The 21,533-nt window shown below is 35.9% G+C and overlaps 1 long non-coding RNA gene and 1 other non-coding gene across 2 annotated transcripts; both read left to right on the plus strand.

Moving 5' to 3' along the window:
• Positions 1-1,830: 1,830 nt before the first annotated feature.
• On the plus strand, positions 1,831-1,902 carry TRNAR-UCG (transfer RNA arginine (anticodon UCG)). Its single transcript has one exon. It is a non-coding gene; the product is annotated as a tRNA-Arg (tRNA).
• A 6,070-nt stretch (positions 1,903-7,972) lies between these two features.
• Positions 7,973-20,648, plus strand: LOC139874395 (uncharacterized). The gene is made up of 3 exons (XR_011767867.1): positions 7,973-8,122; positions 8,697-8,792; positions 20,601-20,648. It is a non-coding gene; the product is annotated as an uncharacterized lncRNA (long non-coding RNA).
• Positions 20,649-21,533: the final 885 nt, after the last annotated feature.

Raw genomic sequence — 21,533 nt, forward strand, 5'->3', positions numbered from 1 at the left:
TACATGATTTGAGTAGTTTAATATGAATATTATAATCGATTGTGTATTTGGAGATTATGTGAGATGGGCCATAAATCAATATATATCATATGTATAAAAGAATCGGGCAGTATGTTCAACAATTATCATAAGCCTCCATGGGAGTAGTATTAGTCAAAGTAGATTGAATAAGTATATGAATGCTCATATGTATAAAAAAAATTGGGCAGTATATGAATCCGAGTAAAAATACTCGCCCTCCGTGGGTAGCCTAAATAGGGAAGCCTTACAAAAGCATATAGCACAATTTGAGAAGATATATCTTAGCTTCCTTACAACTTCGTAATTCACCTTTTTTTGGGTGATGGTCACACATATATCTTTCTAATGTACATTGTTCCTTCTGCTGCAATATGCAGGCGCTACCAATATACCTGGATAAGATTTTTAATCAAGTTGTTGCGATATTGCTTTTCGTAACTTTTGTTCACTTTTTTGGAGCGGTGATTCCACAAGTTGTTTGTACCAGATGTGGATTAGCTATAGGTTCTAGTTTTATTTGGCTAGTTAAGATTCTGATGATAGTGCGCTACCCAATTGCTTATCCTATAGGCAAGGTAACTTCTTGTTTTTCTCTTGAATTTTTTAGTAGTTGTCTTGTTAGTGAAATTAAGTCAAAGTAAAATCTTTTTACTTCTTCTATCCTTGTAATTTGAACTGATCGTCAGCATGATTATAAATATGACTTTATCATATTGGTAGACCATTTCAGCTTATGCTTACAGTATTTGTTGAATCCAGATGCTTGATTTGGTACTCGGACATAATGATGCTCTTTTTAGACGAGCTCAGTTGAAAACCCTCATTTCTATCCATGGCCAAGAGGTTGTTATTTTTTTTGTGGTTTTTTTTTATAAATGTATCATATTGTAGAGTTATTACTGTTTTCCCTTTATATGATTAGGACATTACTAGGTTCAAATTATGGATTACTCAATAATTTTATATCATTCATCGCCTTATTTTTATCATTCATTACCTCATTTTTATCAATAATCACTTCCTTTTTATCATTCATCTTGTTTTTCATCATTCGTCACCTCATTTTTGTCATTCATCACCCCCGTTTTATCATTCATTATATCTTTTTTATTATTCATCTTGTGTTTAATCATTCGTCACCTACTTTTTATTATTCATCACTTTTTTTATCATTCATCACCTCTTTTTTGTCATTCATCTTGTTTTTTATTATTCTTCACCTCATTTTTTGCAAGTCTTTTACCATTCATTATATCCTTTTTTAGCATTCATTAAATCTTTTTTTATCATTGACATCTTTTTTACCACTGATCACCTAATTTTTATCATTCATCACTTTTTTTTGTCATTCATTGCCTCATTTTTATCATTCATCGCCTATTTTTATCATTCATCTTCTTTTTTTATCATTCATCACGTAATTTTGTCATTCTTCGCTTTTTATTCATCAGTTGTCTTTATCATTCACTGTGTATTTTTATCATTTATCGGGTACTTTTTATCATTCATCACGTTCTTTTATCATTCATCGTTTATCATTTATCCAGCTACTTTTATCATTCATTTGGTATTTTTATCAATTATCGAGTATTTTGATGAATGATAAATGCTTGATGAATGATACTATTTTTTGATAAATGAGAAGTGTTTGATGAATGATAAATGCTTGATGAATGATACTATTTTTTGAAAATGGGAAGTGTTTGATGAATGATAGCATTATGATGAATGATAACCGTATTCTGATAAAAGATACGTGTTTTTTATATGAATGACAACAATTAGATGAATGATAATTGTTTGATAATTGGGCATTTGGTCTAGTGGTATGATTCTCGCTTTCGGTGCGGGAGGTCCCGAGTTCGATTCTCGGAATGCCCTATTCTTTTTTATTAAACTATTTGAAATTCCACAACTTTTGTAACTCTATTAAAATGTTTGATGATATTAAAGATTTTAATGCAAGATAATCAGTTTGTGATGAATGGTTATTGTTTTCTTATGAATGACAACCGATTTTTAAAAAATGATAACTATTTGATGAAAAATAATTTAGATGAATGATAAGTTTTTCTAATGAATGATAAATGTTTGATGAATGATAATTTTCTATTGAAATGATAACTATTTGATGAATGATAATTATTGTAACATCCCGCGTTTTTCCGTTAAATTTATTTTAACACCGTCTTTTTATTTTTTAAATAATATCTTTCATCATTTAATTTGGCATCTTTCGTTAACTAACGTTCATAATATTCTCGTTATTTAATTATAACATCACTCGTTTACTCTAACGTTTTAAAATATTTCGTTTGGTTAATTCCCGCACCCGACAACAAACTTGAGGGACTAGTTTCGCCAAGGTGCCAAACATTTGACTAGGTCAAATGGTCAACACCTCCTCTTATCCACTCATTTCACCTCCCACTTTCTTCCTTCTTTTCTCTCCACCATTTTTGAACTCAAAACACCCATTCACTAAATTCATCATCTATTTCCATTCAAGCAATCAAACATCAAAACAAATTACATATTCGTGATCCTCTCTTCATCCTCTTCGATTTGATGCTAACTACTTCGATTTTGGGTAACATTTCTAAAACACTAGTTTTCTTTAAATTTGTGTTCTTGACTTAAAAGTATGTTAATTAGTGTCTATGGCTCATTGTGATGTCGTGTATGTAATTTGTATGCTCGATTCGTTGTTTTTGGTGTAACTAGTTCATTATGAAAATTTCTTGCTAAATCCTTGATTTTGGATGATCAAATGTTGTTAGATTGTTAAAGTGCATGTTTTAAAAGTGTTACTAGTATCATTAGTTTCATTTTGATGTATAGGTTGATTAAGGAAACTCCAAGAACATGATTAGTGATTTTGTGAACTTGGATTAGGGTTTAATAAGCTTTACATGAACTTTTGATGCGTCAAATGCTATGAGATATTGTTGTTAAGTGTTTTGTTGCAATGTGTGTTTGATTACCTTCGAAACGGCATATCATACATGTAAAACGGATGCCCGAATCATGAAATGCATATTTAGAACTTGAACTTTGATTATGAACGTTTAAATGCGGTTTTGGGGTGTGTAAGTGTTGAATTACTTGATGAATTGTGTCTAGGTGTTTTCCTTGTCAAAATACCTTCCCGGTGATATAAAATACTTGTTCTAATTGTTTGCGGATCATAGATTGCGATTGTTTGGTTTTTGGTTCGTGCACTTGTGTTTCAGCAAAACAGTTCCTGGAAAGCCTTCTGGACGCCGTCTAAAACCCTGGGACGCCGTCCAGGTCTTTAAAGTGGGACGCCGTCTACACCCTGGGACGCCGTCCAGCCTTTCACACTGGGACGCCGTCCAGGCATTTGGGACGCCGTCCCATTTGCCTGCCAGGGGCTGTTTTGGTTGGTCGTTTCACGAAAAATGTTTGGGATGTTCTAGACCTCCAATTTACTTTCAACTTGTTTTAACATGCTTATATATGAATAACTAGCATAGAAAATTTGTCCGAGACCCGACCCGAACATGTTGACTTTTCCGTTGACTTTGACCCGACCAAGTTTGACTTTTTGTCAAACTTAACCAAATACTTATGCAACCTTTCTAACATGATTATTTACTTGTATCTTGCATGAAACTTGACTAGTTGATTCACATGTTAATATAATCGAGTCATAACGAGCCATAGGACTAATTGAACATCTTTGACCGTTTGCGTTTACCGTTATTGATATAACCTATATGTTTAGGTCAAGACTAGCCTTGTCTTTGCACGCGTTTACTTGTTGAAGTACTTTATTAACTCTTGCACTCAAGGTGAGATCATAGTCCCACTTTTTCAATCACTTTTATTCTTTACATCGTGGGCTGAGAAACACATACATTTCATACTTATATACTTTTCATGCTTTTACATTGTGAGCAAATACGAATACAAACATGCATACGAGTTTGAACAAAAGTCCTCAATCCAATTATCATTAGTTCCACTTGCAGGGTGTAAGTGTAAGCGTGTAATTATGTTGTGTGGCCATACGGGTTTAACAAACCCTCATTCAGACGGTTCGCTACCGTTAGTGAATGAAATATAATTTCAACAATGTATAGTGTAAGTTCTAACACTAAATTCAAAAATTCAGAGGGAAGATTCAGTTAAGCCTTGATAATTGGGTGCTCGTGATACAAATACTATTTTGGAATGTGAACGATTTTGGTTAAGCAATTCATAAAGAACCTTGTGGTTCAATGCATTTTACTTACTAAACCTATGATTTCACCAACGTTTTCGTTGACAGATTTTTCTATGTTTTTCTCAGGTTTTGAATGCTTAAGTGATACATGCTTCCGCTCATTATTTGATACTTGCATTGGATGTCGAGTATACATGCATTTCATGGAGCGTCTTCTGACTTTACTTTAAACCGTGTCGCCTAGATTTCATTTGTACTTATAACCTTGTAACTTAACTTTTGGATGAACAATTCTTGTAAACTGTGAAACAATCTTTATTTTGAAATGAAGGCGACATATTTTGGTCAAACGTTGTCTTAAAGACTTATGACCATGTAATGGGACCTACGTAGTCGACGCCGTCACTTGACGATTTGTCGGGGTCGCTACAATTATTTTCGATGAATGTTAAATATCTTCGATGAATGATAAATATTTTTCGATGAATGATAATTATTTTTCGATGAATGATAAATATTTTTTGATGAATGATAAACGTTTTTCGATGAATAATAAATGTTTGATGAATGATAAATATTTTTTGATGAATGATAATTGTTTTTGATGAATTATAAAAATGTTTTTCGATGAATGATGAATGTTTTTCTGATGGTTGGTGGTGGTTCGGGTGGTTGGTGGTGGTTGTTGGTGGTGGTGGGTGGTGGTAATGGTTGGTGGTAGTGGCTGGTGGGGGTGGTTGGTTGTGGTGGTGGTGGTTGTCATGGTTGGTGGTGGTTGGTGGTGGGTTGTGGTGGTGGTGATGGTAGGTGGTGGTGGCGGGTGGTGGCGGGTGGTCGTGGCTGGTGGCGGGTGGTGATTGGTGGTGGTGGTGGGTGGAGGTGAGTAGTGGTGGGTGGTGGTGGTGGCGGCGGTGGCGGATGTGGGTGGCGGTGGGTGGTGATAGGTGGTGGTTGGTGGTGGTGGTAGATGGTGGTGGTGGTTGTTGGTGGTGGTGGCTGGAAGGTTGTGGTGGTGGTGGTGGTTGGTGGTAGTGTTGGGTGGTGGCGGTGGTGGTGGTGATGGGTGGTGGTGGGTAGTGGTGGGTGGTGGTGGTGGTTGTGGTGGTGGGTGATGGTGGGTTGTGGTGGTGGTGGGTGGTGGTGGTGGGTGGTAGGTCGTGGTGATAGTAGTTGGTAGTGGTGGGTGGTTGTGGTGGGTGGTGGTGGGTGGTGGTGGTTGATGGTGGCGGTGGGTGGTGGCAGTGGTTGGTGGTGACGGTGGGTGGTGGCGGTGGGTGGTGGTGGTGGAGGTGGGTGGTGGTTGGTGGTGATGAGTGGTGGTGGTGGGTGGTGGTTGGTGGTGGTGGTGGTGGGTGGTGGTGGTGGTTGGTGGTGGTGGTGGTGGTGGTTGGAGGTGGGTGGTGGTGGGTGGTGGTGGGTGGTAGTGATGGTGGGTGGTGGTGGGTGGTGGTAGTGGGTGGTGGTGGTGGTGGGTGGTGGTGGTTGGTTGGTGGTGGGTGGTGGTGGTGGTTGGTGGTAGTTGGTGGTGGTGGTGGTAGTTGGTGGTGGTTGGTGGTGTTGGTTGGTTGGTGGTGTTGGTGCTAGTGGTGGGTGGTGGTAGTGGATGGTGCTGGTGGTAGTTAGTGGTGGTGATGGTTGGTGGTGGTGGATGTTGATGGTGGTTGGTGGTGGTGATGGTGTGTGGTGGTGGTTGGTGGTGATGGTTGGTGGTGGTGGATGTTGATGGTGGTTGGTGGTGGTGATGGTGTGTGGTGGTGGAGTGTGGTGGTTGGTGGTGGTGGATAGGGACGGTGGTTGGCGGTGGATGGTGATGGTGGTGGTTGGTGGTGTTGGTTGGTGGTGGTTGGTGGTTGGTGGTGGGTGGTGGTGGTGGTGGTGATGGGTGTTTGGTGATGGTGGTGGCTGGTGGTGGTGGTGGGTGGTGGTGGTGGGTGTTGGTGATGAAGGTAGTTCATAATATGTTAACTTTTGTATAATTAATTTTTATTAATTATAATTATTAAAATGACTTTTTACCCTTCCATGAATTTTAAGGTAAAATGAAATTTTATGATTCACATTTTGCTTATCCGGTTTGTACTCATTAGCCACGGATTGTGCCTATATATATATATATATATATATATACGAACCTCTTATCTATATAGCTATTCTATTAATATAATATATATTAATTAATTGTAATATCTATACATATATATAAACGAAAAAGTTATTCTTGAATGTGGTTGAAAATTATTTATGGATGTTTGTATCTATATATTATATCTATATATTATTAAATTATTCTTCCTACATACTAACTGACACTCAGTTTTTGGTCATTTACGCTATCCAAACAACATCCCCTACCCCATATAAAAAAACCATCCATCCCCTACCCCATATAAAAAAACCCATCTTCTCACCCTTCAGCCATCTTCTACAACCTTCCTTCTTGCACTCCCAACCCTAGCAACTGATCTTCACCACCACCACCAACACCATCGGCCGCCGTCACCACCGCCAACACCGACCGCCACCGGCACCACCAACATGAAACCCCTGCCTTCTCTCTCTTTCCAAAAAAAACCCCACCACTCACCCCGATCAAAATTGTGTCATCTGCTCACACCATCCCGCAACTGCCGCCGCTGCCACCGCCGCCACCGGCCCTGTTACCACCACCATCACCATCGTCACCACCACCATCGGCGCTGTCACCGACCACCTTCACCGTCTTCCTCCAAGTAAGAATATTTGCTTCACTTTCATTTAGGGATTTGTTGTTTTATGGCTTCTAGGGTTTAGTTTTGGAAGCTAGCCGGTGTTATTGCTCGGTTTTTTCGTTATTTAAACATATTCATTGTTGCAAGAACCTTGCTGTTATTGCTCGGGTTTTCCGTTATTTAAACCTATTCATTGTTGCAGGGGTCTTGCTACTTTTCGAATTTGTGTTTTGAGGTGAGTATTTTTTTTCAATTTAAATTTGTTTTGTTTATCATATGCTTCGTGTTTTCATTATGGTTACAGGATTTGCAGGGTTACGAATCCAAATTTGGATGGTGGAGCTGCGGCGGCTCTGTGTGGTGGTAAAATGGTGGAATAGTTCAGCAGAAATGAGCTGAAAGGGTGCTTGGAAAATCGGTTTGAAGACTTCACTAAAAGGTATGGATATGAGTAAACCTTTAGTCCACATACATATACTGCCTATATTCGCTGTTTAGTTAATATGTGCAATATTCGTATTTGCAGACACTTTTTATTGACACCGTTCTTTTTAAAAGAGAATAATGAAAAGAGTAAAATAAAAATTAAATTTTTTGTGATTTTGAAATGTTGAAGGTACGTCAAGTATTTTTTTTTTCCCTTTTTATTTGATGTTTGAATTCTTATTTAACCTGCTATTTTTTTGATAAATTTTGGATTGGTACTGATGATGTTTTGCGCATTTAACTAATAGTAACAGCGACGACACCAACAAAGGTAATGGTTTTATGTCCCACAACCTCCAGGTCCTCTAAGGTAAGTAACATCTTTAAACTGTACAAACAAATGGCTTATTACATGTATAAGTTCAGTTGAACTCACACTATGTGTTCTAAACTATCAAATATATTTTGGAAGAAGATATAAGGTGCCACTGGGATTCTAAGGTATTCTACTTCATTGAAGCTTAATTTTTTAAAAGTGATTATGCAAGGATATTTCTCTCATCATCTTTTATCTTTTGTGTTGGATCAAATGCAGATGATGAATAACAACATTAGTTATTACGAAAGTGCATATGATGAAATGTCTCAAACAATAGTAGTCATATGGTATGAAATTTGATACTACATATTTGCTTGCACATTTGTAACTCAAGTTTGCTTATACTTTTATTTTGATCAAGTGTAGGTGTAAAAGTTCCCTATCGAAATTTGCATCACAGTAAGTTCAGTTTGTTCAAGCATAACATCCCTTATATACTAAAAGAAACACAGTTTTCTGCTGTTTACCTTCACCAGACGACAATACCGTTCTTTTTTTTATTTTACCTAAACACAAAACACGCTTCACCGCTTCAAAGAGGAATTCTCTTCATAAATAAAAGCTAGATTAAAATTTACGCTCCCACAAATGCACAACTTGGTTACTTTCATATGATTCATACAATTAAATCGATTCATGTAGTTACTTGCATATTTACAATTAAAGTAAATGTGAGGATGGTGGCCATAGCTAATATGATGGATGGAGATGTTTGATTTTATGAGTTTAATGAGAAGGGGTTTAGCATTGAAACATGATTTACTTCAGATATGATCAATTTTAGGGTTATAATATGCATTACAATCTATCGAGGGCCGATCATTACTTCCTCACTGGCCACCGCTGCAGATACGTTTAGCTTTCGTGTTTAAAGTTAAAACCACCGTAGCTTACTTATCCCCTTTTTTTGCACATTTTTTACATGTTATATATTATTGATAAAATATATTTAGGAATTTTTTTTTTGTTGCAGCTGTTGATGGAATCACGATTGTTCCTCAATTCGAACGGTATCTCTCCGATTGTTACTAAATAGTCTCGGATATTGCTATCTAAAGTACAATTTCCGGTAAATCTCTTCTTTTGCGATTTTGTTTTGTAATTTTTTCAAATTTATGTTTATTATGTACTTTGTAACATTGTGTTAGTTGTTAATGATTTTCTATTTTGTTTTAACATTTTTTATTATCATGTATATTATTAGTATTATAATTTTGTGTCACATAGCTGCTTTTCTTTTGTTTTGAATCTATATGGAGCTATTTGTTGTTGTGTACATCGTATTTTGCCCGTTTGGGTTTGGGTGTTTAAAGGGGTTAATAATGCTTTATAAAAAAGGTTTAAAAAGTCTGTAGAGGCTGTAATGACCCTGGTTTTTCCATCCTTAATTAATAATGTTTATTATTAATACTTGTGATTAAACGAATGTATGTTATTACATTTACATGTTGCCATGATTGCCCGTACTTGGCTTTTAAATGCCCGAAACGTCTTTGTGACACACGAAACTTCACGAATAATATTTTTAGAATATTATTTACATTCATGATTAAGTTTATTAATCATTTTGATTAACTATAGCTATTAGTTAATTACTTGGGCTTTAATTGGATTTATTTGTTAAACTACTTGAACTTGGGCTTGGTTAGTGTTATGGACTCTTGAACATGGGCTTATAAGCCCACCCTACCCATTTAAATGGATTAACTAGCCCACTAAGACATGTAAGTAGTATTTAGATCATGAACTAGTTAGTTTGAAAGACTTGGAATCTAGTTATCATCTAATCCCCATGCATGGTCACCCATTAACCAACTTTTATGACACATACATACAAGTAACTAGTGAGTATTTCTCCTCCCCTTGATTCCTTTCCAAACCAACGACCAAAGTGGCCTTTAGGGGAGTCTTTCTTCATTTTTTTTACTACTTCACTCACTTATACTCTCTCATTTACACACACACACTTACTTGCAAATTTCTCTCAAGCTTTTCTCTCTTTTTCTCTCATTTTTGTAAGTAACATGAACAAATATTTATCTTCTTTTTTTCCTTTGTAAAAACCAAATTCCATACTTGATTATCATCATCATTCACTTGTTTTGTTACTTATCTTTGATTATTATTTACTTACTTACTAGTTGTTGTTGATTACTTACTTTGTTGTTGTTGTTATTATTTACTAATTATTAAGAATCAAACTTGTTAGTTTGATTCTTCATATCTTCTTGTTCTTACAAGACATACAAGAACCTAAACTTACTAGTTTATGATTCTACCTTTAAAGTTTTAAAAGATCATAAAGTTCATGTGTTGAAACCATACTTGAAGTTCATGAAGTAAACTTTAAAGTTTACTTTCTAAAGATCAAACTTTGGTTTGAATCTTTAAAGTATGAACAACCATGAACAAATTACTTTTTTACTTAGTTACTTCTTCATTTGGCACTTTAATTTCATGTTTGTTTGTTTAAATGGTCAAGTACTACAAGTTAGTCTTGATCTCATGATATTCTTGAACTTAAAGTTAACTTTATAAGTTTTCAAGAACATAGAAGTGTAACTCTTTAGTTATAACTTCATATACTTGTAATGGATCTAAGTTATATAGCTTATGGTCTACTTATTTTGTCATAAACAAGAGCTTTCAAGCTTACATACACTTTACTAGTTGATAATCTAAGTTTTGTAACTTATGGTTTCACTAAAGTAAAGATTTATGTGTTATTACTTAAGGTTTAACTTAATAACTTTAGATCAAGACTTTTGAGTCTTGGATCTTCAAGATCAAACTAAGAACTATGTTCTACTACTTATGATCTTGATTAGTTAGTTAACTTTCAAGTTTATAGTTCAATATTTCTTTTATAGTTCATGTAAATGTCAAACCTAAGACCTTGATGTAACTTTGGTTCATCAAACTACATGCAACTCTTAAGTGAGTTGTGCTTCATGTCTTAGACTTGCACTAGTGTTATGATGGTCAAGACTTGGTTGAGATGATGTAGACACATCAATGAGTTGTACACTTGAAGCTATATGCATCAAGGATGAGAACCATGATGAACATCAAGCACCAAGACTACCGGAACTCACTTAAACTTACTGTTTCTGTCCAAATCCAACTGACCTGCTGTTTTTGTAACAAACCAGTAGACCTGAGCTACTGAGACCATGATTTTTAGATAGAACTTTTCGAGTAGATAATTTTTCGTTTAAGACTCGTCTTCATCCGAGTTACGGTTTAGGAGTTATGGCCCTCCGACCGTCACTATGTCATTTTAACGTTGTGCTGAAAATTCTGACCTACTCGCACTACGACCGTCGCCACGGTCAAACTAAGACGAGTTTGCTTCTGGAATTTTTAGCACACTTAAATGACTCATATACGGAGCCATGGCCACTGGTCTCACCTCTATTCGGTTTGTGTAGAGGCCGTGGTGACTGATCTAAGTCAGCCTTTGTTTTAAACTACTTTCATAAACGAACCTTATTTGTTACCTTTTGTTTGATGATGATTGATGATGACCCTTATGACCTTAATTACATACATATAAACCTTTCGAGACAATTTACTGACTTAGTACTATTTGACTTAGGTTGAGGACTTTCGGACCGATTACTTGCACACCTTCCCGAACCACCGTTACTACTATGATACTACTACTTATCATTGTGAGTTATAGCATTCCCTTTTTACTTTAACTTATTTTGGGAACTGAGGATACATGCGGATTTTATGTTTTACATACTAGGCACGAGTACTTAAACTTTATATATGTGTGGGTTATATAACGGCAGAAAGATTCCCTTTAGCTCGGTAACGTTTAATCATTGGTTTATGAACCGGTGAACGCGAATCTTAGATATGGATCCATAGGGTTTGACATCCCCACTCGGGCTAGTCGCGCTAGCAGTCAACGAGTGTTTAATACTTCGTAAACATACGCACTCGCCAAGTGTACTTTCAAGGGGTATTATTATTTAAACGTTAAGTTAGTTACCGAGTGCCCACGGTTAAACATATACTTAAACATACGGATTTGGATTACTATTTTGAAACGCTCGCTGTAGCACTGAAATCTCGTGGCCTACTTACATTACTGTTATACTTAAACTATAGCTCACCAACCTTTGTGTTGACGTTTTTAAGCATGTATTTCTCAGGTGCTTGAGGTTGCTAGCTTCCGATGTGTACTAGTTGTGCTGTAGACACCCGCTGCTTAGAGTTGTCAACGCATGAACTACTTTACTTTGCATTCAAACTTTAGTACTTTAAAACTGTGACTTGTAACGACCTTTGTGGTCACATACGCTTATTATTTGCTTCTACTTAGCGAAGCATGCTTTTGGATTGTAAAACATTCGATGTTGGTTTAGACATCACTTTATTAATGAATGCAAACTCTTTTTGAAAACGCATATAGTACTTAACCTTGTAATGATCCTGTCGTTGATGGTCCGTACATGATGATTTAGTACGGGGCGTCACATTTGGTATCAGAGCATTGGTTGTAGGGAATTAGGTTGCATTAGTGAGTCTAAGACCGACCCGATTAGGATTCACTAATAGGACTAATCTACAACTTGCTAGTTTACTTGCTTCCGCTGAACTTACTACATGCTGCTGCTCACTTTTACTGATATATGCCGTATGCTATTACGTGCTTCCGCTACTGCATGCTATTATCTGCTTTCGATTGCATGCTACTGTGTTATATTACTGCATGTTACCGTTTACTACTACTGCATGCCACTGCTTACTTCTACTGCTGTATGAACTTACTGCATGCTACCGTTTCCTCTTACTACTATGTAAACTCGCTGTATGCATTTGCTTATTCTCGCTACTGCGTGCTACTATCTGCTTCTAATATGTTACTTCGGTATGATACTGTTACTATTGCCATGCTACGTGCTGCTGTAAACGATCTAGGCTGCTGTAGTTGTTATGCCTGATTACGCTCTTGCTACCCGTCTACTATCCGTTATACCAACTTGGAGAACTTATCCTTCCCAGTTCAGATGTTTTCCTGAACTACCTTCCCGCTCGTCTAACCCTAAGAACTAGTAGTGTAATCCACATGTTACTACTGTTCCACCGTTCCAGAGATTGAAACATTACTTCACGCAATCTAGAAGATTGTTCAGTTGATACATACCCTGTACGCTTTCATGACCGTCACTTAACTCTTTCATTCTTTACCACTGCTCGACAACCTAACGACACTTCTGGACTTAGGTCCCTAACACTCCTAGACATTTGAGAAGCCGGGAAGGCGTCTCCTTTCACAAGGTCATAGTATCTTCTCCTGATGCTCAAACACATCGTATCACTGCTTGCTACACGTACAACCCGACACGAGACCCGGGTTGAATATCTAGAAGGAACCTAACAACGTTACCTGAATCCGAACCTTTGAAGAAACTTCGGGACATTTAGGCATTAATGCATGATCTACAGAACCTACGCACCCACATCTAGAAACTGTGAGATTAGTTATGTAGATTCTGTTTTGAAATGGCATAGATAAAGCACCGTTAAATGAAATTGAGTATAGTTGGAAGTGATCACGTTACATTGACCATATGAAATGATATTGGAATGGACGTACGATTTAGTACAATATAATGACGCCAGGCCAGCGTGATTATATTGAAGTAAATCATGCAGAAGTTCCAATATTACTACATGAGGAATATGGGGTGATCCAGGGAAAATTTTGTCAGGAATCACTTGAGCATACACATTGTAGCCTGTTAAAGGTATGGAAAGAATAACCGCGTAGCCTATATATTATACAAGAAGGGCCTTGATTGCAGAATTGATAACCCGTAAACTGTTATAGATATCGACACCCTGGACATTTAAGGAAAAAGTTTTCATATAGGAAAAACCTTGAAATTAACTTGCGGTAGAGCAATCGTTATCTCAGTTATGGAAACACGCATGGATCCTGATTTTGGTTAGGATACGTTTCTTCACAACGTTTTATTGTTTCGTAGTTGTTTAATACTAGAATGATAGAAGCCTTACATCTAAGAACCTTAGCATTATCATGAATAATAAACCACCAACAACCATGGGAATTAAGTATTCTATAGGACTCAAGCAAATGGTAAACTGAGGAAGATAAAGGAATAATTTAATGTAGTACTTTAAGATTAACAGGTGGGTCATTTGGAGATGACCTCATACTAACCAAACTTGGGAGTTTTAATGTAGTAGTTGAAAAGGATTAGTTGCCTACGTACAGGTATATGTTATTTGAGAAGATTGATAGAATTTTTCACAGTAGTACAGTAAGATATGATTTGGGATGAACCTTAAGATTAACCTAATACTCATCGAGCTAGGAAGCTTTGATGAAATAGTTGGAACGAACTGACTTTCAAGGAAGAAAGCGGGATTTATTTATAATGGGAAAAATTTATTTGTATACCTCGCAAGAATGGTGAAACTATTATGGGGAGAGATGTAGCCCGAAAACTGAACCTTATTAGTTACATGACAACAACCCGAAATCTCACAATGGAAATGGGAAGAAATTCATCATTAACTACCAGAGACGGTATGCGGATAGGACATCATCTGGGTTATTATTGATCATCTCGCCAAAACTGCTCACTTTCTAGCCATGAAAGAAACCGATACAATGGACAAACTTGCACAACGATACTTAAAGGAAATTGTATCCCGTCACTTCAGCAATTCAAATTCTATATTGAAGATTACCCAAGAATCTCACTTGATACTCATTCTTACGTAACTCTAAATCCTAACGTATCACGAGGAATTTCTTATTCGATGATAACCACAACATCGTCCTTCTTACCTCGATATTAGTCATACCGGTTCGAAATTTTCCTGAAATCAATGAGTGGTTAACTCTCATCCTCACACTCTCCCATTCGTATCTCACTCATAAGCAACAACTTCACACTTAAGCATTTTTGGTCAAAGGATTTATGCCCTACTAATAGTTGTCAATCACATATAAATTCAATGGTTTACATTTACCTCAAACATCACTCGAAATTTTCAAAAATCTTTTACTCAATCCTTATCAACCTTTTCCAACTTGTAACTTCCGAAATATGAAAATTTTGTCTGCCAAAAATCTTACACACATTATTTTATTATGCTATCCTCTCAAGGTTTAAAAAAAAAAAAAATTATTTTGTTCGTCATTCGCGCAAAATTTTAAAATCGTATACGTTATATAAAATAAAGTAAATGATTTCTTATTCGACAAACACATGTAGAATTTTACTTTCACTCTTACAAATCAAACCTTTTGTTTAAGATATATTTTACTTTGAATGGCACGGGTTGTACGTAACCCTAGTTTACTAAAACTTCGTTTCTTTCCATACATTGTCACCTTAAACAATTTCTATAAAATTTGTCGTTGCTTGCTGTATAAAATACTCCGTTGCTCATTCGTACCCAAGTCATCATGAAGACCTTATAACCGTCGAAATCGAGAGATTCATGTATATGAGATAAAGGCACTGACTACCACGTCCTGCAAGGCCTTCGGACATCCACGTAAACCATTCAAAACTATTACGTTACCCCATGGATTTATTTCACCACACATGTTGGAACAATGCTCTTTCTTATATATAACTCTAAATCCTGACTCATTCCAAGGAAACTCTCATTTAGTGGTATTAATACCATCATCATTCCGACTTTAATACTAGTCATAACCCGTTTAGCACTTTGCGAATTCAAGAAGCAATTAACTTCTCATCCTCGTGCTCTATCCTTCGTACCTCACTTTTAGCAACGGCTTCGCACGTAAATATTTTTGGCCCAAAGACTCGTGTCCCGATAATTACCAAAACCACATTTATGTCATTAGTTTTCATTACCTAGTAACTGGTCACCCAATGATTCAAAACTTTTCCACTCAAACTTTTTCAACTCGTAACCTTCGAAATAAAAAAAAAAAAAAAAAAAAAAAAACAAAACTATGTTTATCAGAATTTTTACACGTTGTTTATTTATGCGGTCCTCACAAGATTTATAGACAATGAAAATACTAAAAACTTTTCGGTCACTTAAACGGTTTATAAAATCATATATGTATAAATTTATACTTACTTATTTTGATACTAAGTTATATCTTCAAATTATTCAAAACCCACTCTTTCACCGAGTTATTCAACTTAAGTCAAATAGTTTTGAGTAAAATGGTACACGTTGTACCTACTTCTAAATTTACTAAGAACTCCGTTCCGTTTACGTTGTCACAACAAACATTTAAAGGTTTTGTTTTTCAAAACTCCGTTAGTTGATTTTATTAAAGGTTTTCGTATTATACTACGCCATGTATGGAACACACTTTTCTCGCCCTCTGATAAGAGATGAAACTTACTATTAAGATCTTTTGTTAAAAACTCTTGAGCCACTTTGGATGGCGGTTTTATAAACATCATTGGAAAATCTTTGCACCCATAAAATGTTCTTTTTAAAGCTAGACATGACAAAAACGCGGGCCGATAAATCGATTTTCTAAGGTACACTCATTGGTCACCCTATTGTAGGAAAGGTACTAGGTGGGTTACTGTTCTCAATACTTCACGGCGAATCACAACACCCTCGTAAAACTACATCTCTATGGATCAGTATGTTGAGACACAAGAATCATTTTGGAAATTCTTTTCACTCGGAGTAAACCATTCGTTGGGACCAAGGGTTCACGTATCTCCTCATCCGCACATCCCCTTAAGTACACAGATAAATTCAGAACGAACCACTCGAAGAGTTCACTCTCATGCCTTTCGTGCGACTTTCTTTTGGAAATGTAATATAAGATACTTTGAGAACCTATGAATCTCGTTATCCCTTTTGGAAAGAGACTGCTTAAAACATCTACGACACTCAGGTGGATACTCTATATATTTCTTCCTTCATTGGTTGCAACTGTATGTTGCTCTAGTTAACGTTAACCCTAACTTCAACATATAACTGAAAGGATGAAGTTACATTACGGAACTGTGCTTTCATTTCATCCAAGGTTAGGTTCACCTGCAGTATGGTAAACTAGGTGATATCCCTCATTGTTCGTTCAGACCGTTCTGAAGACACTATGAATAATTATGGCTTGTAAGTCCGATTGGTCACTTTCGGCTAAAGTTTCAATTCACTTATTCAAATGAAACGTTCTTAAATATCGAGTTCCTATGGCCTCCTTCCGAAATCAAGAGGTTGGTAAAATCCGTGGCTAACACTATCCAGACATCAAATCGCATGGATGTGATCACCATGTATTCCGTTCTACCTGTCAGCTTATATTACGACATACACGCTCAATGTTTTAGATGAGCTTAGAATCATTCGTGATGCAATTCACGTATCCAACTTACCGAAGATGCCTGTAAGGCTAAACACACCATCTTTCCTTTTGTGGATATACATTCAGATGACATACTCATGTTAAGCAGAAACGAAATCGATTTGTTGATCTCTTAGGACAAGAGACTTAATTAATGGCATGTACCTATTCTTACTTTCATACGCCGAAATACCTTTCAAGGTAGACAACTTACTCCTGAGCCCTCGAGTCTCACGGAACTTTGATACGCCCTATTTATTCGAATACGGTACCATTGTTTGGTCACTCCTTAAAATTTCGGGACGAAATTTTCTTTAACAGGTGGGTAATGTAATGACCCTGGTTTTTCCATCCTTAATTAATAATGTTTATTATTAATACTTGTGATTAAACGAATGTATGTTATTACATTTACATGTTGCCATGATTGCCCGTACTTGGCTTTTAAATGCCCGAAACGTCTTTGTGACACACGAAACTTCACGAATAATATTTTTAGAATATTATTTACATTCATGATTAAGTTTATTAATCATTTTGATTAACTATGGCTATTAGTTAATTACTTGGGCTTTAATTGGATTTATTTGTTAAACTACTTGAACTTGGGCTTGGTTAGTGTTATGGACTCTTGAACATGGGCTTATAAGCCCACCCTACCCATTTAAATGGATTAACTAGCCCACTAAGACATGTAAGTAGTATTTAGATCATGAACTAGTTAGTTTGAAAGACTTGAAATCTAGTTATCATCTAATCCCCATGCATGGCCACCCATTAACCAACTTTTATGACACATACATACAAGTAACTAGTGAGTATTTCTCCTCCCCTTGATTCCTTTCCAAACCAACGACCAAAGTGGCCTTTAGGGGAGTCTTTCTTCATTTTTTTTACTACTTCACTCACTTATACTCTCTCATTTACACACACACACTTACTTGCAAATTTCTCTCAAGCTTTTCTCTCTTTTTCTCTCATTTTTGTAAGTAACATGAACAAATACTTATCTTCTTTTTTTCCTTTGTAAAAACCAAATTCCATACTTGATTATCATCATCATTCACTTGTTTTGTTACTTATCTTTGATTATTATTTACTTACTTACTAGTTGTTGTTGATTACTTACTTTGTTGTTGTTGTTATTTACTAATTATTAAGAATCAAACTTGTTAGTTTGATTCTTCATATCTTCTTGTTCTTAAAAGACATACAAGAACCTAAACTTACTAGTTTATGATTCTACCTTTAAAGTTTTAAAAGATCATAAAGTTCATGTGTTGAAACCATACTTGAAGTTCATGAAGTAAACTTTAAAGTTTACTTTCTAAAGATCAAACTTTGGTTTGAATCTTTAAAGTATGAACAACCATGAACAAATTACTTTTTTACTTAGTTACTTCTTCATTTGGCACTTTAATTTCATGTTTGTTTGTTTAAATGGTCAAGTACTACAAGTTAGTCTTGATCTCATGATATTCTTGAACTTAAAGTTAACTTTATAAGTTTTCAAGAACATAGAAGTGTAACTCTTTAGTTATAACTTCATAAACTTGTAATGGATCTAAGTTATATAGCTTATGGTCTACTTATTTTGTCATAAACAAGAGCTTTCAAGCTTACATACACTTTACTAGTTGATAATCTAAGTTTTGTAACTTATGGTTTCACTAAAGTAAAGATTTATGTGTTATTACTTAAGGTTTAACTTAATAACTTTAGATCAAGACTTTTGAGTCTTGGATCTTCAAGATCAAACTAAGAACTATGTTCTACTACTTATGATCTTGATTAGTTAGTTAACTTTCAAGTTTATAGTTCAATATTTCTTTTATAGTTCATGTAAGTGTCAAACCTAAGACCTTGATGTAACTTTGGTTCATCAAACTACATGCAACTCTTAAGTGAGTTGTGCTTCATGTCTTAGACTTGCACTAGTGTTATGATGGTCAAGACTTGGTTGAGATGATGTAGACACATCAATGAGTTGTACACTTGAAGCTATATGCATCAAGGATGAGAACCATGATGAACATCAAGTACCAAGACTACCGGAACTCACTTAAACTTACTGTTTCTGTCCAAACCCAACTGACCTGCTGTTTCTGTAACAAACCAGTAGATCTGAGCTACTGAGACCATGATTTTTAGATGGAACTTTTCGAGTAGATAATTTTTCGTTTAAGACTCGTCTTCATCCGAGTTACGGTTTAGGAGTTATGGCCCTCCGACCGTCACTATGTCATTTTAACGTTGTGCTGAAAATTCTGACCTACTCGCACTACGACCGTCGCCACGGTCAAACTAAGACGAGTTTGCTTCTGGAATTTTTACCACACTTAAATGACTCATATACGGAGCCATGGCCACTGGTCTCACCTCTGTTCGGTTTGTGTAGAGGCCGTGGTGACTGATCCAAGTCAGCCTTTGTTTTAAACTACTTTCATAAACGAACCTTATTTGTTACCTTTTGTTTGATGATGATTGATGATGACCCTTATGACCTTAATTACATACATATAAACCTTTCGAGACAATTTACTGACTTAGTACTATTTGACTTAGGTTGAGGACTTTCGGACCGATTACTTGCACACCTTCCCGAACCACCGTTACTACTACGATACTACTACTTATCATTGTGAGTTATAGCATTCCCTTTTTACTTTAACTTATTTTTGAAACTGAGAATACATGCGGATTTTATGTTTTACATACTAGGCACGAGTACTTAAACTTTATATATGTGTGGGTTATATAACGGCAGAAAGATTCCCTTTAGCTCGGTAACGTTTAATCATTGGTTTATGAACCGGTGAACGCGAATCTTAGATATGGATCCATAGGGTTTGACATCCCCACTCGGGCTAGTCGCGCTAGCAGTCAACGAGTGTTTAATACTTCGTAAACATACGCACTCGCCAAGTGTACTTTCAGGGGGTATTATTATTTAAACGTTAAGTTAGTTACCGAGTGCCCACGGTTAAACATATACTTAAACATACGGATTTGGATTACTATTTTGAAACGCTCGCTGTAGCACTGAAATCTCGTGGCCTACTTACATTACTGTTATACTTAAACTATAGCTCACCAACCTTTGTGTTGACGTTTTTAAGCATGTATTTCTCAGGTGCTTGAGGTTGCTAGCTTCCGATGTGTACTAGTTGTGCTGTAGACACCCGCTGCTTAGAGTTGTCAACGCATGAACTACTTTACTTTGCATTCAAACTTTAGTACTTTAAAACTGTGACTTGTAACGACCTTTGTGGTCACATACGCTTATTATTTGCTTCTACTTAGCGAAGCATGCTTTTGGATTGTAAAACATTCGATGTTGGTTTAGACATCACTTTATTAATGAATGCAAACTCTTTTTGAAAACGCATATAGTACTTAACCTTGTAATGATCCTGTCGTTGATGGTCCGTACATGATGATTTAGTACGGGGCGTCACAGAGGCTCTTATGCCATCGATTGCTGATGGTGTAAGTAGTCATGTAACTTCCACTTTTATGAAGGAAAAAAAGTTTGCCAGTAGGAAACCAGTTAAGGATTGTGGTCAAAGCTATCCGGGTGAAAATCCGGGGTCTTCTAATGTTGATAGTCTTGGTATCTATAATGATGATGCCTCACCTATGACTGTGTCGTCTAATCGTGCAGGTCTGCATTTGCTGTTTATGATAGTGGTTAAGTTAGTTGTTATGAATCGATTAATGCAGAATGGCAGTACGTTTTTGGTTCTAGAATCACGTTAACAAACAGCAGGTAACAACAACATGTTTACTGTATAATGTTCTTAATTTCCTATAATCTAAACAAAGTTGTCTTTGGTTAATGTAATTGTGCAGTTAATAGCTAAGTATTAAAGCTTAATGATTTTGTTTTCTATGTAGAATGACTCATATATACACTAACATGTTACAAACGTTATACCTTACAGTTATTAGCAAAGAGATCGATCCCTCAAAAACACTGACGCTTCCAACATCATCACCCCTCGAACTACCTTGCGCATCAACCAAGTTAAAATAAATATATATGTATTGTATTAAGATGTATTTACTATTGTGTAACGACCCGGATTTTTCCGCTATATATTTATAAGGTTAATATTAACATAATTAATGTTTCCAACATATTAAGCAATCAAACTCATTAAGACTTAGTTATTTGAAATGATTTTTATACAAACGTTTGGCCACCCAATCTGTCTGACGATTCACGAACGTCATAATTTGAAATAATTATATAATGATGTATATATGGATATATATACTTATGATTTGTTAAAATGATATTTAAGTATCTCATTATATATAATAACAATTGGTTATATACATAAAATGAGATTACTAATTTATAGACTTCAAGACTATGTACATATATATAACGATTAACGTTGTAATAACTTCTAAATTAAAATGTATATATATGTATTGTATTAATATGAATTAATACAC

Source organism: Rutidosis leptorrhynchoides, chromosome 1 (genome assembly GCF_046630445.1).
Source record: "Rutidosis leptorrhynchoides isolate AG116_Rl617_1_P2 chromosome 1, CSIRO_AGI_Rlap_v1, whole genome shotgun sequence".
Taxonomy (NCBI): domain Eukaryota; kingdom Viridiplantae; phylum Streptophyta; class Magnoliopsida; order Asterales; family Asteraceae; genus Rutidosis; species Rutidosis leptorrhynchoides.